This window comes from Oreochromis niloticus, linkage group LG10 (genome assembly GCF_001858045.2).
Source record: "Oreochromis niloticus isolate F11D_XX linkage group LG10, O_niloticus_UMD_NMBU, whole genome shotgun sequence".
Lineage (NCBI taxonomy): Eukaryota > Metazoa > Chordata > Actinopteri > Cichliformes > Cichlidae > Oreochromis > Oreochromis niloticus.
Window position 1 is genome coordinate 21,107,562 of NC_031975.2, and position 6,998 is coordinate 21,114,559.

Consider the following 6,998-nt stretch of genomic DNA (forward strand, 5'->3'; position numbering starts at 1 on the left):
TCTATTTATACCTCTACATTGTAGAGGGTGACTTTTCCTCTAAACAGGAAAATGTGTAGAGTCAGGGGTTAAAGTGGATTCAGCAGGTGGGGGAACCCTAAAATTGGGTTCGCTGTGGGAAAAAGAATCATAACTCACAACAATTTCTATTGAGAGCTCCAGTAGATTTTCTTAGTGTACTAGCTGTGATCAGCTGCTCTTTGTGGATTTACACAACTGAATTCAGCAAGATGTGAGCAGATGTTTCAGGAGTTGTCCTGACTGATTTCCATCCTCTACACCAACAGTACACTATTTATGATGTTTTTATACTAGACAGTATAGTTAGTTGTAAGTTGGTGTGAAGGTGGAATTTTGTGAATGGATCTCTACAGGCTTTATATTAATCTCTGCTACACTTGATGTAACCTAAATCTGATCATGAAACCACAGCCACCATGCACCAGTCACACACTGTTCTTTACTTTAAATCTGTCACAGTACAGCAAACTAACCTGTTTATCCTGCACTAACCTGCTTCTCTCCTGTCCTGTCTTTCTTATCTTTCTCCACCTTTAGTTAGCAACCACTCTGTGACAAACTGCACACAAAAAGTTTGTGTGTTTGCTGATGTTCATTGACCTGATAGAAACGCTGCATTTGAAATTACATGACACTTAAAAAAAAGTCACCCCCTTTATGCTTGCTCATCTTCAGTAGGGCTAGCTAGATGCTGAAGTACCACAACTGCAACTTATGGACACCTGCAGTCATTTTGGTATTGTGGCAAAAAACCCCAACAAAAACAAAAAACACAACCCATTTTTAACCCCTGACTTTGGCACACATCATCTCTTTTATGCGAAATTCTCTGGTAATTGATAAACGAACAGGTTTAGGTTTGAACTTAAGAGAAGCTGGTTTGATGTTTGGAGGCTGGCAGTGATGAAATAATAACTCCCTCCAAAAGTGTTAAAGCCAAAGTAATGAGCCTGATTTGAAAATGTAAGGAGTAGAAAGTACAGATACTTGTTTAAAAATGTAGGAAGTAAAAAGTAGTCAGAAAAAAGCTACTTAAGTAAAGCAACAAAGTATTTGTACTTACTTGCTACTCTGATTTTGTGTGTGTGATTTTAGGTCAATTGCATTAAAAAAGCATGTCAAAATAGAGTAAATAAAATAACTGTAAATACAGACATGTGAGGGTGACCTGACTAGACAGACATGGAGAAATATGAAGGTAAAATCAAAAGTATTCAATTATGCCCTGGACCCCAGAGGGTTAATTTAACTGTGATTGCTGTTTTTGAAAAAAAAAAAGTTGAAATTAAGTTTTCATATTGTATTTTCTTGTTGTGTAGTTGCTGTCACAGCTGTGGAGGACACACTAATTTAAAACTGTCTCCAACGTAGAACCTGGGCAAGGTCAAGCTCTGTTCATTTTACTCTGCAGTGAGCGCCACTTACATTCTGAATTTAAAGAACTGTTTGTGGCCTGGGTCATGGTCACTTGCAGATAGCACTTGGACAACAGTCAAGTCCAAACAGTCACGCTGAATATCAATAAAAAATATCTGCACATAGCCTTGCACCAAATCAAAATTTGCATCACTCCGACCCAAGTAAATCCTCACATACTCATGGAAGCAGAAACTGCATCTGTAATGGACCGTTGGCTTTTTATTGGGTTTCATTGAGTTTTCTGGGTGTTAATGAGAGTTTCTAGTTTGCTTTTCGTTATTCTAGAGCTTTAGTTTCCATTACTTTTGTAGATTGAGCTTTGTCATTGTTTCTGTGATTATTCTTGTAATATTATATTTTCTTAGCATTGTTATTCTGTTTTCAGTTCACTCAAATTCTGGTATTTATTAGTCCAGCCTTCTTAGTGTTTTCTTGTTGTCAAGTCTCTCTGTATTGCATATTTCCAAGTTCAGTTACTTCCTGTTTTATTGTGTGTGTGTGTACAGGTAAGTCCTATCTCTTTTGTCCCTATAGTCCTATTGTCACTTTGTCGTCTTCATGAGGCCTTTAGAATTTTTGAAACTTTTGAAAACAGCCTTAATAAAAGGCGGTAAAAAGCCTTCTTTTGTCTCCTTTTACCTGAAACTCTTGCATTTGAGTCATTTTTCCTGGACCCCTCCAAGCACATGACATCATCAGTTGTATAACTTTCAAGAGAGGGTTAATGTTTCACATGTTACTTTTACTTTTTATAACACAAATATATTCTGGTTTAAATTACACTCACAACCACATTCAAAGTTTCATATAAGATTTTGCCAAGCTTTAAGAGGTTCAGCTCTATAATGCACCCACTCAAATAACAAGAAAGAGCTCAATATTACACCTTATATTTGGAAAATACTATTAACACACACAGTTTTCTGCAAAACTGAGTTGGTCTGTGCAGGATACCTTCAGGCACAGTATTAAGATGTAGGTCACCGTCATATTCTAACGCATTCAGAACCCAATATACAATCACTTTGGTTACATGCAATAAAACGCTTGAAAATGAACTGCATTCTTGAATAAGCAGAACACAGTCTGTTGCAGCACCAGTGTATTGTGTGTGTGTGTGTGTGTGTGTGTGTCTGTGGGAGAATGCGGCAAAGCATTGGTGTATTGTTACAGTTAGTAATTTTTCATTAGGTGGTGTTCCTATCTGCACCATGCTGCATACCCTGTGGAATGTTTACATGTGGTCCCTAATTTACTGCACATGATTCTACTGTAAGTGGACGTGCAGATTTCAATTTTGCCACTTTGAAAAAAAAAGGGTTAGTCAGCAGTTTGATGATATTGTGTCAGTAACTTCTCTTTAAGAGTGGGTTGATGGTTCATTTTAAAACATTAAGCTCTGTCTTAGGTGGGAGGTGAAATGGTCAAGAAATATTTATCATAAAGTTAAAGGATTGCACTGTTTCATATGGTTGTAAACAGCCTTTCTAAGATTGATCTGTGTCAAATATGTGATTTTTGTATGTGCGTGTTTTCTGTCCCTTTTAGTAGAGATCAGCACTCCCCCCTGCTGGATACTTGGCAGATCTGCTGAAGCTTAAATGTGTCCTTTGAAGCGTCTCAAAGGATTGCAGGAGCAGAAGGAATTATATGCAGGAAAAAAATATATATGTAAACACCCTCTATCTGGATGAGATGTTTTCTTGAGTACTTTAAAAATTAAAATTGGAAAAAATCTTGTAAACGGTAAAACATTTCTGAAAAATGCTCCACTTTTCCCGGTGAAAACATACTGCTGGCTTGGTGCAGTGTAAGGCAGAAATTGAGGCTTCATAACTAGGGCAATTACAAACATTTAAAGGGCTATTACCAAGCTGACCTCTGTGGTAATAATCATCAAGAAAATGCATTAAAAGATTTCAATGACATACTGTCCTCTGCTGAAGGCTTATGGAAGCAGAAAGAGTCTCTTAGTATTCCACTTGAGACACTTTACCACCATATTGCAATTTCCTGTTTGAGTCTTATCTGGAGCAACCTGAAACTGCACTCCAGCGAAGCCTCACATAGCTCCCTCTGCTCACCTACTGCTATTCCATCTCTGGCTCTATTTCTCACTATTTTTTCCTTCCATTTTTGCTCTTTTACGCCTTCACTCTCACTTTCACCCTCTCGCCCTGCCTGCCTGTGCAATGTCATGATTAGTATGCTACGAATCAGTAAAGCTTTACGTGGATATCAGTCACTCAGGCAACCAGTCAGCAGTTTCACTGTCAGTCAGGAGGTTGATCAGTTTAGTCCCTCACCTCACACTGTTGTTGAATTACTCATTTAATTTCTGGGTTGATCGCTCAACCACTTAGTCATCTTTTTTTTCTCTTCCTATTTCTGTTCTTTCATTATTGTTGTGTTTCTTTATTTTTGTTGTTGCTGCTCCTGCTGTTGTTGTCTTTGCTCACCTGTTGTTTATGCGTGAGCTACATAGAAATAGATGTATTAGAAGGAACATGTAGTTCTCTCTTTCTTTTTCCTTTTTGGTCTTTTGTTGTTCTCCTCCCAGCATTATAGGGCTGGCTTAGGTTCAGAACAGCCAAAACTGGATGTTTGAACAATTGCTCAGTTGTCTGTAAGACAGAAACAAATGCAATATTTCAGTGGGAGGCATTTTTTGTCTGGCAGAAACAATTATGGCTTGTGCATTGTACATCTGGAAAGATTTAGAACACGATGCTCACAGCCAGCTGTTGCAAGATAAATTTATACTGTGAAGTGTTGACCTAGGGAACAGCATGACTTTTTTTCTTATTTGTTCTTATGCCACATTTGAGCAGATGTTTGACAGTTGATTTGAGGTTGCAAGATTCATAAACGCAAAACTTGTCACCACAGCAACAACCATAGTCCACTCAGTTCATGTTTTTACACTTTTATGAGCTTTGACGATGACTTTTTGCATATTAAACACTAACATTTGCTTTGTTGTTTTTTGAGAACACTGGAAATAAATACAGAGTGGCAGGTGCAGCAAAAGACTGATGCCCTGTTTCTACCATGATTACATTCTGTTCAGGCATTGTTGCAGGGAGAAGGAGGAAGATCAAGCTTCGGCCACAGAATATGAATTTTATATCTGCAATGCAGCCAAGAGGTACACTCTTGTGTAACAGCACGCCTTGCCAATGGACAATAAAGATCATTGGTTTTTGTATGGTTCTCTCTGGTTTGATATTCATTGATCCTGTTGTAAAGCATTGCTTCTGTTTCTGCATTTAAACGTTATAGAATAAAAGCTTCTATTTCTAACATGATCATTATTTTGAAAAGGTGTATGAATATTACTTATATAAAGATCAATGCAACAAAAAATTGGGTGAAATGGGGGAAACCATGAATTTATATGGTTACATTGTAAATGATAAAGTTCAACCTTGTTGTAATGAAATATTCATGGACTATTGCCAGTGGGCTATAATAGATGAAAGGTCATTAAAGTCCACCCAACAGCAGGGTGATGGATGAGTGGAAAGTTCCTGATAGATCCTTTCTTTTGGCAAGTCATCAAAAAGGTTTACAAAGTCAAAAAAAATCAAGGGGTTAATTAAAGTGGTGAACTCTTAATTGAAGTAAAGTTCATTACACTGGAGAGAAATTTGCAGAAATTGTGAACGTACAATATGCATTATTTAACAATTAACCGAAGACAAGATTTGTTATCTTCCAAAAAATATTTCATGTTGAGAAATTAATGGGTCAGCTTTGCTTAATGTTTCTTTACGGTACAGCTCTGTACAAACGCTTACAGACCTTTCTCAAAACAAAAAAGAATTAATTGGATCTTAATGGTAAGTGCCAACAAAACAAAAACAAAAAGATTTGTGTGTTCTAAAAAAGTGTGTTCTAAATTAACCCTACGGTGACAAGCCCTTACCAAACTTTTGGGACTTTTTCTGGCTCAGGATTTAAGTTCTGTCTCCTTATAATAACACTTCACTTCAGCACTACAGCCTCAAGGCATGTAAACAGCCCATCACATTATAGTGTTTTTTCTTTATTTTTTGTTGCATTTGTCACAACGCTTTTGCCTTCTACTACAGTTGGGAAAGTTTGTCTCAGCAACGTTTATCTTGGTGGTTAGTGCATCTTTATGAAATTTAGTGTGTTTTAAGTATAAAATAAATGGCAAAAGCAATTTTATTTATATAACACTTTGCAATACATGCAAACTCAATGTGCTTAACAAAGAAGACAAAAACAGACTCATCAGTATTGGTAAAAAACATTTTCTGACTTGCCTTTTTTGTGGTAATAAGCGTTGGATACCATATGAAAAGCACATCTACCATCTTTGCTTAAAGTTGAAAACCGGAGATTTTCATGTGAGCCATTGTTGGAACTTTAATTATTATTAAAGAAATTAACATCCTTATGAAATACATTGTGTGAATTGGCATTGATGTGAAATTTAGGGATTAGAATATATTTATCTAAGTAGAATTGGTACCAAACATAAAGTTGCATTTTAATGTGTTTTTCGGCAGCCAATTGAATGTATTGATTGATTTTGGATATTGGATTGACCTCCTCAGGTGGATTCTTTCGATAAAGAAGAGAACAATGGCTATACTCTGATTCACTACTACTTTCAGTAACTACTCACAGCTCGCGGCTGAAGGTGAGGGTAGGTTTATCAATCAACAAGTAAACTGACTTCTTCACCTTTATGCTCTGCTCTTTCTGCACCACAATCATGAGTACAGTATGTGCACCACTGCAGAGGCTGCACCAATCTGCCGGTCAGTTTCTAGATTCACTACCTCCCTCAATCATGAACAAGATCCTCAAGATACTTGAACTTTAACTCTTAAGGCAGGAACTCCTCCTCAACATGTAGTAGTCTATCCTCACTTTTTCGACTCAGAACACTGGCCTCAGTCTTGGAGGTGCTGATTCTCATTCCAGCTGCTTCACACTCAGTTGCAAACCAGCCCAGTGTGAGCTGGGGTCTCATCTCTCTGAATGACCACCCAATATGACACCCTTTACCCCATGGCGCATAAAAATTCTGTCTATGAAAGTTATGAACAGAATTGGTGACAAGGGGCAACCCCGGGGTGTGACACCCATCGGGAGTGAGTCAGACACTATGCAGCTTCACTTAAGTTCACATTTCCAATCTTCACCTGGACAATAAAGCACCAAAGGTATCAAAGAATAGGTAATGACTTAAGGTCAGTATAACATTTTGTTGCCTGAAGCAATATAGCATTAAAACAGCTTAAGGATTATTGTATGAGGAAAAAACTCAGACAATATTGTCACACAATAGTAACAAAAATGGATGAACAAAATGAAAACATTCACAAACACAGTGTCAAAATAAATCCTTCAGTTATACAGGATGTACATGCGAACCTTAAACATTTATAGTGGCCCACTCATCAACAGCTCTGCCCTTCCTGATGCAAAACATTAGGTTTCATTATTAGGTACACCGAATCAGGCTGGTATCAAATGTGAAAATACATTTTCAGTACTGATAAGCCTTGGGGAAATGTAAA